This window comes from Temnothorax longispinosus, unplaced genomic scaffold (assembly GCF_030848805.1).
Source record: "Temnothorax longispinosus isolate EJ_2023e unplaced genomic scaffold, Tlon_JGU_v1 HiC_scaffold_22, whole genome shotgun sequence".
NCBI classification, from domain to species: domain Eukaryota; kingdom Metazoa; phylum Arthropoda; class Insecta; order Hymenoptera; family Formicidae; genus Temnothorax; species Temnothorax longispinosus.
This window is the reverse complement of record NW_027270036.1, coordinates 195965-203325: the sequence shown is the minus strand read 5'-3', so window position 1 is coordinate 203325 and position 7361 is coordinate 195965. Positions and strand designations below refer to the sequence as shown.

Sequence of the window (7361 nt, the reverse complement as noted above, 5' to 3'; positions counted from 1 at the left end):
TACCCTCCATCTGCATCCCCTCCAGCTTTCGTTCCATGTCCTCTATTCTTTTCTGAAGCTCTCCTCTCTCCCTTCTCCACATCTCCTCTCTCTCCTTCAGTTCGCTTTTTATCTTCTTTACTTCTTCCATCATTACCTCCTTTTGCCCCCTTCGCCACCTCTCTTATCTCCTACTCTCACTCCTGCTTAACCCTCCCTCATCTCCTCCCTTATCCACTCTCAACAACCCCTTCACATCCATATCCTCCCCCCTGCCCCCCCTGGTGGCGTTCCTCTCACCGTCTGTTACGTCTCTTCGAGAAGTCCATCGTCCCCTTACCCCCCCCCCGCACCATCTTCCTTCTATATTTTATCCCTCTTCCTCTTAAACAACTCGTCTATACTCCCTTTCCTCTTGAAAATTCATCATCTAGATTCCCGTACTTCCCGTCCCCTTTCCCCAAGCCTATCCACAAACTGCGCCATCCCATCCTTACTCTACGGCCGTACTATTCCCCGCGTTTATCCCGAAATCCCCAGAATTCCCTAGCCCTCACTCTCGCGCTCTCTATCCTGCCCCTTCTACGCTTGTCTCTCTAACCTCAACCTTCCCCGATTCTCCTCCGCCTCCACGGACTCTCCTCTCCCTATCCTCCGCGCTGCCTCCACTCTCAGCACCTTCCCTTTCCCTCACCGCGCTCACTTCACTCACCTCGCCCACACTCTCTCACTCGCTCTACTCTCACACTCGCACTTCGCTTTTCGCTCTCAAAAATCGCCAACTCACACCTAACCAACCGGAAACGGAAGTGAGGATGTGACATATCGACGGTCATTTTCGGGTCTCACGAGATCTATGTAGGACGTCAGATTGGTCATTTTGTGACCAAAATTCGCCGTCATTACGACGTCATTTTTGTTATTTGGGGTCGAACGCGCTTGTGTAGTATAAACTATATAATTGGGATAAATATATTACTAAAATTTAATATTAAAATAAAAAAAAGTTATCAATACTTCACATAGTTTTTAATGTAGAAATTTTAGCCAAAAAAAGATTCACATATTATTTTTTTTGGATATTGTAAATAAAAACTCTATATGTTGACAAATTTTGAAAATATTAAAGACGTTTGATTTGAGAAATCTTTTAGACATTATTTTTTATAATATCTCTCTGCTCTAAAAAAAAAAAAAAAAAAAAAAAAAAAAACTGCGCATTAAATAACATTCTGACTTCTTATTTAATCTTTTAGAAGTCTCTCTATATAAGTTATCAGATTTTGAATAAGATATCTTGTAGGAATCTTTTTGATAACTATTGTTATCTGAGACGGTACAGGAGAGACCTGGGTTAAGTATCACTCTACAGAAATTATGTGTCTGTAGTACTGTTATTTCAGGCGTTCAAAAGATAGATATCTCTACCATTACAACAGAAAATTGAGAAAAGTTAAATATAAAATATTCAAAAAGCTTTTGCGATACTTTTCACAGATGCTATAAGCGTTACAAAAAAAGTGAAAACAATTATTAATTCTTCGACGGTCGACAAATTTGATGTGCGACAGTAGTTTAAACTTAAATTAAGGCAAGCAATTTATAATATTATAATTAATATAGTTATCAGATGTGAGAAGCGTCAAATCTTAATTTGCATAATCTAAAATTCGCAATATGCTAAGACCTGAAAAAAAGTAGTCGGGACTATCTGTCTTATTTTTAATGGGGCAATATGTCCACACAATATGTCCACACACATCAATGATGAATTATATTTTTTTTACAGATAATGGTGAGTAAACTACGAAAGAAACACGGATAAAATAGACCCAATAAAATTATACTCAGTTGGAGTGATTAAAAGAATAAAAATTATACCGAAAACTTTCGCAAAAAGCGGCGATAGAATCGGAATAAATGTTCGGACTCTCACTTGCTATTGTAAAAACAGTGACCTGCGAGCTGCAGCTACTTGATCCTGCGATTCAAGAATCATCTCTAAATTTTTATTTTAAAATACACGTCAATAATATAAATATATGAGTTTGTCTTAAATTATTAGTATTTTCTATTTCAAATGCTGTTGAGGAAATGTAAAGGACTCAAAATAAAAAAAAGGATTAAAGAATTGAGAAGACAAAAGAAACTCACCCCACGTTGATTTTGCAACGAACTCAAAAGAGTCCTCCATCTGCGACTCCATCAATCCACCGGATCACACGGCACTCACGGACTTTATGACCAAGCGCATACTAACACTCAATGCCGCGAAACCGAAACCCGCGTCGAAAGCCAACAGAGACACGATCCGCGAAAACTCACGCCGCGAAACGTAGCTTCGATCCACGGTGCGCGTTGTGCAAAGGAAAGCACACTCTAATGACTTGCAACGATTTCAAGGCCAAGCCGGCCAATGAGCGTAAATCTTTCGTCGAGGACTAATCGGCTATGTTACAACTGCCTCGGTAATCATATGATCGCGAAGTGCCAATCGTCAAAACGTGCCTGACGTGCAAATCTCGGCACCACACAATGCTCCACGAGGCTCAAGCCCCCGCGCCGAAACCCGTGGAGCCGAACCCGCAGAAGTCAGCGCACTATCCGCAGTGCGTCAAGACGAAGATAGCAAGGCCGTTCTTCTGGCAACCGCGCGGGTGATGGTCGCCGACCGCCTTGGAGATCCTCACGCCGTGAGAGCTCTAATCGAGGCCAGGGATCCGAAGTGTCGATTATCTCAGAAATCTTTGGCTCAGCAGCTCCGCCTTAAACGCTCGTACTCCGCCGTGTCAATCTTCGGGATCGGCGGCTCAAAATCGGATCGACCCGCGGGAAGGTGACGGGAGCATCACCTCCACCACGGACCGGGTCTACAATCTCCGCCGTCGCGTTCGTTCTGCCGCGTCTCTCGCTATATCAGGGCTCGACTACGAGGCGCGCTCCAGCGTGGCCACACATTCAGGGACTTCCTCTGGCCGACCCGCAGTTCCTGGATAACGATCCAGTCGAGATACTCCTCGGAGCGGAGGTCTGCTCCATCATCTTTGAAGACGGTATCCGCAAAGGCGGGCCTGAAGCGCCCATCGCGCAGAAGACGGTCCTCGGTTGGATCCTCTCGGGGGGCTGTGGTGCAAACAGAAAGGCACCGCAGTTCTTTTCAATGCACTGCCGACCACGAGCTAGTCGATCTAGTGCGCCGCTTTTGGGAGCAGGAAACCGACGTCTCCGCTCCCGCCGCTCTCCACGCCCGAAGAGGAAGAATGCGAAGAGATCTTCGTGCGCACCCCGAACGTACGGCCACCGGACGGTACGTCGTGAGACTCCCGTTCCGGAAAATTCCACGAGCCTGGCTGAAACTCGCAAGCCGGCGGAGCGCCTGCTGTCCACCATGGAGCGACGATGCGACCAGGACTCGCGGTTCGGTGAGCTCTACCGAGCCTTCATGCAGGAATATGAAGACCTGCAACATATGACGGAGGTGAGCAGTTCCGAAGACAACACCACCGGAAAGTGCTACTTACCACACACGGAGTATTCAAGGAGACCAGCTCCACCACCAAGCTCAGAGTGGTGTTCAACGGGTCGCAACGCACGAAGTCCGGTGAATCGTTGAACACTCACTTACACGTTGGAGCTAATCTCTTGCCCGCGCTCGCCGACGTGATCTCGCGTTGGCGCCGGTACCCGCGTAGCACTCGTGTCGGACATCAAGCAAATGTATCGCCAAATCCTCGTGCACCCTGAAGACCGCGGATTCCAGCGAATCTTATGGGAGACGAAAGGTGACCGAGCTACTGCGCGAACTACTCCTGAACACGGTGACGTACGGCCTCGCGTGTTCACCGTTTCTCGCGATCCGATCACTCATTCAGTTGGCCAACGACGAAAATGGCGCGATATCCGCGGGGGGTGCCGTCGCAACTGCTTGAGGATCGTTACGTCGCGACGATGTCCAGACGGGGACGGACACAATACCCGGCGCGATTCGCGTTACAGACTGAATTTCGCGAGCTTTGCATGGGAGGCGTGGGTTTCCGCTTCGAAAGTGGTCGTCCAATTGCGAGGAAGCCTTAGAAGGCTTCCCCGGGAACACCGTCTGTTCCAAGAACCGCACTCTTGGCAGAACGAAAGCCAGACCACGTTAGGTCTCCTCTGGTACCCGAGCGAGGACAGCTTCGCGTTCGCGATACACCCGCAGCCACGATCACTCAATCAGTACACGAAACGACGCGTCCTCGCGGAAACCGACCACGTCTCTTCGACCCACTGGGATGGCTCGCTCCGGTCATAATCCGCGCCAAGATCTTGATTCAGTCTGCATGGCTGCAGCAGCTGGATTGGGATACTCCGCTCCCTTCCGCCGACGCCTCACCGCTGGGAGCGTCCTCTTCAAGGAACTCCCTTTGCTTGAAGGCCTCTGGAAAAAAGTATGAGATATATCAGAAACATAATATTAAAAATCTTGTTAGTAAAAGGGTCGCTGTCCTTCTTCTCGGCCCCACCAGGTGAATGACCGCGTCAGTGAGTCGGTTAAGCTTTCCTTCAAGCATAGATTTACGGCTTCCTTTAAATGGAAGCCACCGACATGTTCGAAATAATTACCTGAAAAAATTAAGATTAATTAAAATGCATAATAATACACTATTTGAATTAATGAGGGCAAAAGTGTTCTTAACTTACCAGACATCGGAATAACCGTTCTGGTGAATGTTTTTCGAATGCGTTTTCGAATCTGCTGTAATGTTGCTATCGGAAATCCAACTGTCACGGAAATGGCAATCCTGAATGCATTTTAATATTTTTTCTAATAGTTTTTTCATTTGTCTGAAAACAAAAAACATTACACAAAGTTCTAGACTTTGAAAAAGAAGGACGTTTTATATTATACATCATGATTTCGACGTTGATTAGACGTCAATTCGATGGGGTCACTCATGGTGCTAGACAGATTGCGTCCCCTCAATGATGCTCATATGAATCGCACGCGTGAGTGCCGCATGCATGCGGGTCATATGAGCATCAATTGCTTTCAACCTTGTACCCTACTTTTAATATAAATATAATATATGTACTATTACAATGTTATAAAAACGTTAAATTAAGAAGACCAAATATCTATTTATTTATAAACATTTTTATTTATTTAAAATTTGCACACACGTGAGTGCCGCATGCGTGCGGCTCAAAAAAAATATGAGCATCAATTGCTCTCACATATATTATACATCCATATACGGGTGTTTCAGACCACCCGTATCACCCGATTTATTCGTAAACGCAACATTTTAGAGAAAAATGTTTTAGACTAAGTTGATAGTTTCAAGGGGTACATAAGATGGTGTCATTAGTTTCAACTTAAATAGTTGCTCGAAGGTCACGTAAAGGTCACCTTTAATTTTTTAAATAGAACCACTTACTTTTTATTGCATATTCTTGTAGCTTATCTCGAGGGCTTTCCAAAACACTATCAGAAAGTATTTTTTCATTAAGAACTTTTGGAATTATAAGGCTTGAAAGTTCTAGTATTTTGACATAAAAAAATACAAAATATCTTGTAAAACATCAAGTTTCGGTAATGTTACCTTAATACTTTTATGCACAGAATAATGAAAACGAATCAATTGGTATAAAAAAAGCATAGTTCCTTTAAGAAAAAATATGTAATTTGCAACACGCATCTGCATACTTTTTCTTAAAAGCAACTTGTCTTTTGAAAATTCAAATTCATTTGTCAAAATACTAGAACTTTCAAGTCTTATACGTCCAAAAGTTCTTAATGAAAAAATACTTTCTATAGTGTTTTGGAAAGCCCTCGAGATAAGCTACAAGAATATGCAATAAAAAGTAGGTAGTTTTCTATTTAAAAAATTGAAGGTGACTTTTACGTGACCTTCAAGCAAGCTATTTAAGGTGAAACTAATGACACCATCTTATGTACCCCTTGAAACCATACAACTTTGGTCTGGAACATTTTTCTCTAAAATGTTGCGTTTACGAATAAATCGGGTAATACGGGTGGTCTGAGACACCCGGTATATAACGCTCTCTAGATATACGCTCTCATACATTTATAAAGTTGAAACTCAATTTAATGAAATCATATCTCGATACGACAGCAATTGAAACCGACAAGTTTAAAGGAGTCCGCACCAAACCACGGAAAAATGGATCCGGTCAAATTGGCTAAAAAAATTTAGTATGATGTAGTTTATGACGTCCTGATGAAAAGGGACTATGAGCACTAAGTCCAAAAATGGACAGTTTTTGAGTTCATCATCTAAGTCCTTGACATCTTGGCAGATGTGTGGTGACTATGCTTGTCCTTCCATGTTTCTGATAGCGTCCCTAATAGTGGTGCGCCCATCTGTCCCGGTTGATGGTGGCCCTCACTGCCTCCTCCATGTGTATTAAGGAGCTGTTTAACTGTATCGGTCCATCGGGTTGGTGAGCGACCTCGTCGTCGCTTCCCTTCCGGCTTCCCCTGGATTATCAGGTGTTCGATAGTATTGCTGTGATTTATGTGTCCGAAGAACTTGAGGATGCGGCTGTACACGTAGCTGGACAGTCTTTGGGGCGGATTTATTTCTGCCAGTATAGACACGTTTGTCCTCCTCGCTGTCCAAGGGATTCGCAGCATCCTTCGCCAGCACCACATCTCAAACGCATCCACATGTCGTCGGTCGGCTGCTCGTAGCGTCCAGTTTCGGAGGCGTAATGGAATACCGAGAACACCAATGTTTTCTGACCAAGTTGATTTTGGTTTGACGTGTGATGTTAGGTGCTTTTCCATACCTTGGTCAGTTGGGACATTGCCACTCTTCCCAGCTGGATACGCCTGCGAATCTCCTCCCCCGCAGTCTCCCGGTTATTTATTAGTGCGCCCAGATATACAAATTTATCGACTACCTCGAAACGATCAATGCGTGATGTGCAGGGAAGTTATCATGTTTCCCGGTCGACTATCATGATTTTTTGTCTTGGTGTTATTTATGCGAAGTCCAAATCTAAAACTGATGTTATTAAGCCTATCCAGGAGTTGCAGGAGCTCCTCTTTGCTCCTCGCGACCAACAGCGTGTCGTCCGCATATCTAAGATTCGAGATCCTTTCACCGCCTATGGTCACGCCACCATTCCAGTCCTCCAACACCTGCCTCATTATATATTCACTGTAGATGTTGTACAGAAGTGGTGAGAGTATGCAGCCTTGTCTGACCCCTTTTCTGATTACACTCTTTCCAGAGGTGGTACTCTCGAGTCTTACGACAGCTGTGCTATTTTCGTATAGATTTTTAATTAAATATATGAGGTGCAGCGGAAAGCCCATTTCCCTAAGAATGGGCCACAGTAGGTGCCACTTGACGTTATCGAACGCCTTTTCATAA

General features: G+C 44.5%; 1 long non-coding RNA gene across 1 annotated transcript in view; it reads right to left on the bottom strand.

The window, feature by feature from the left end:
- Positions 1–4663: 4663 nt before the first annotated feature.
- LOC139823943 (uncharacterized) overlaps positions 4664–7361 on the bottom strand; it is a 7680-nt gene continuing 4982 nt past the window's right edge. Inside the window, exon 5 of the long non-coding RNA XR_011734945.1 lies at positions 4664–4803. This is a non-coding gene — a long non-coding RNA (uncharacterized lncRNA). The remainder of the gene's footprint in view (positions 4804–7361) is intronic.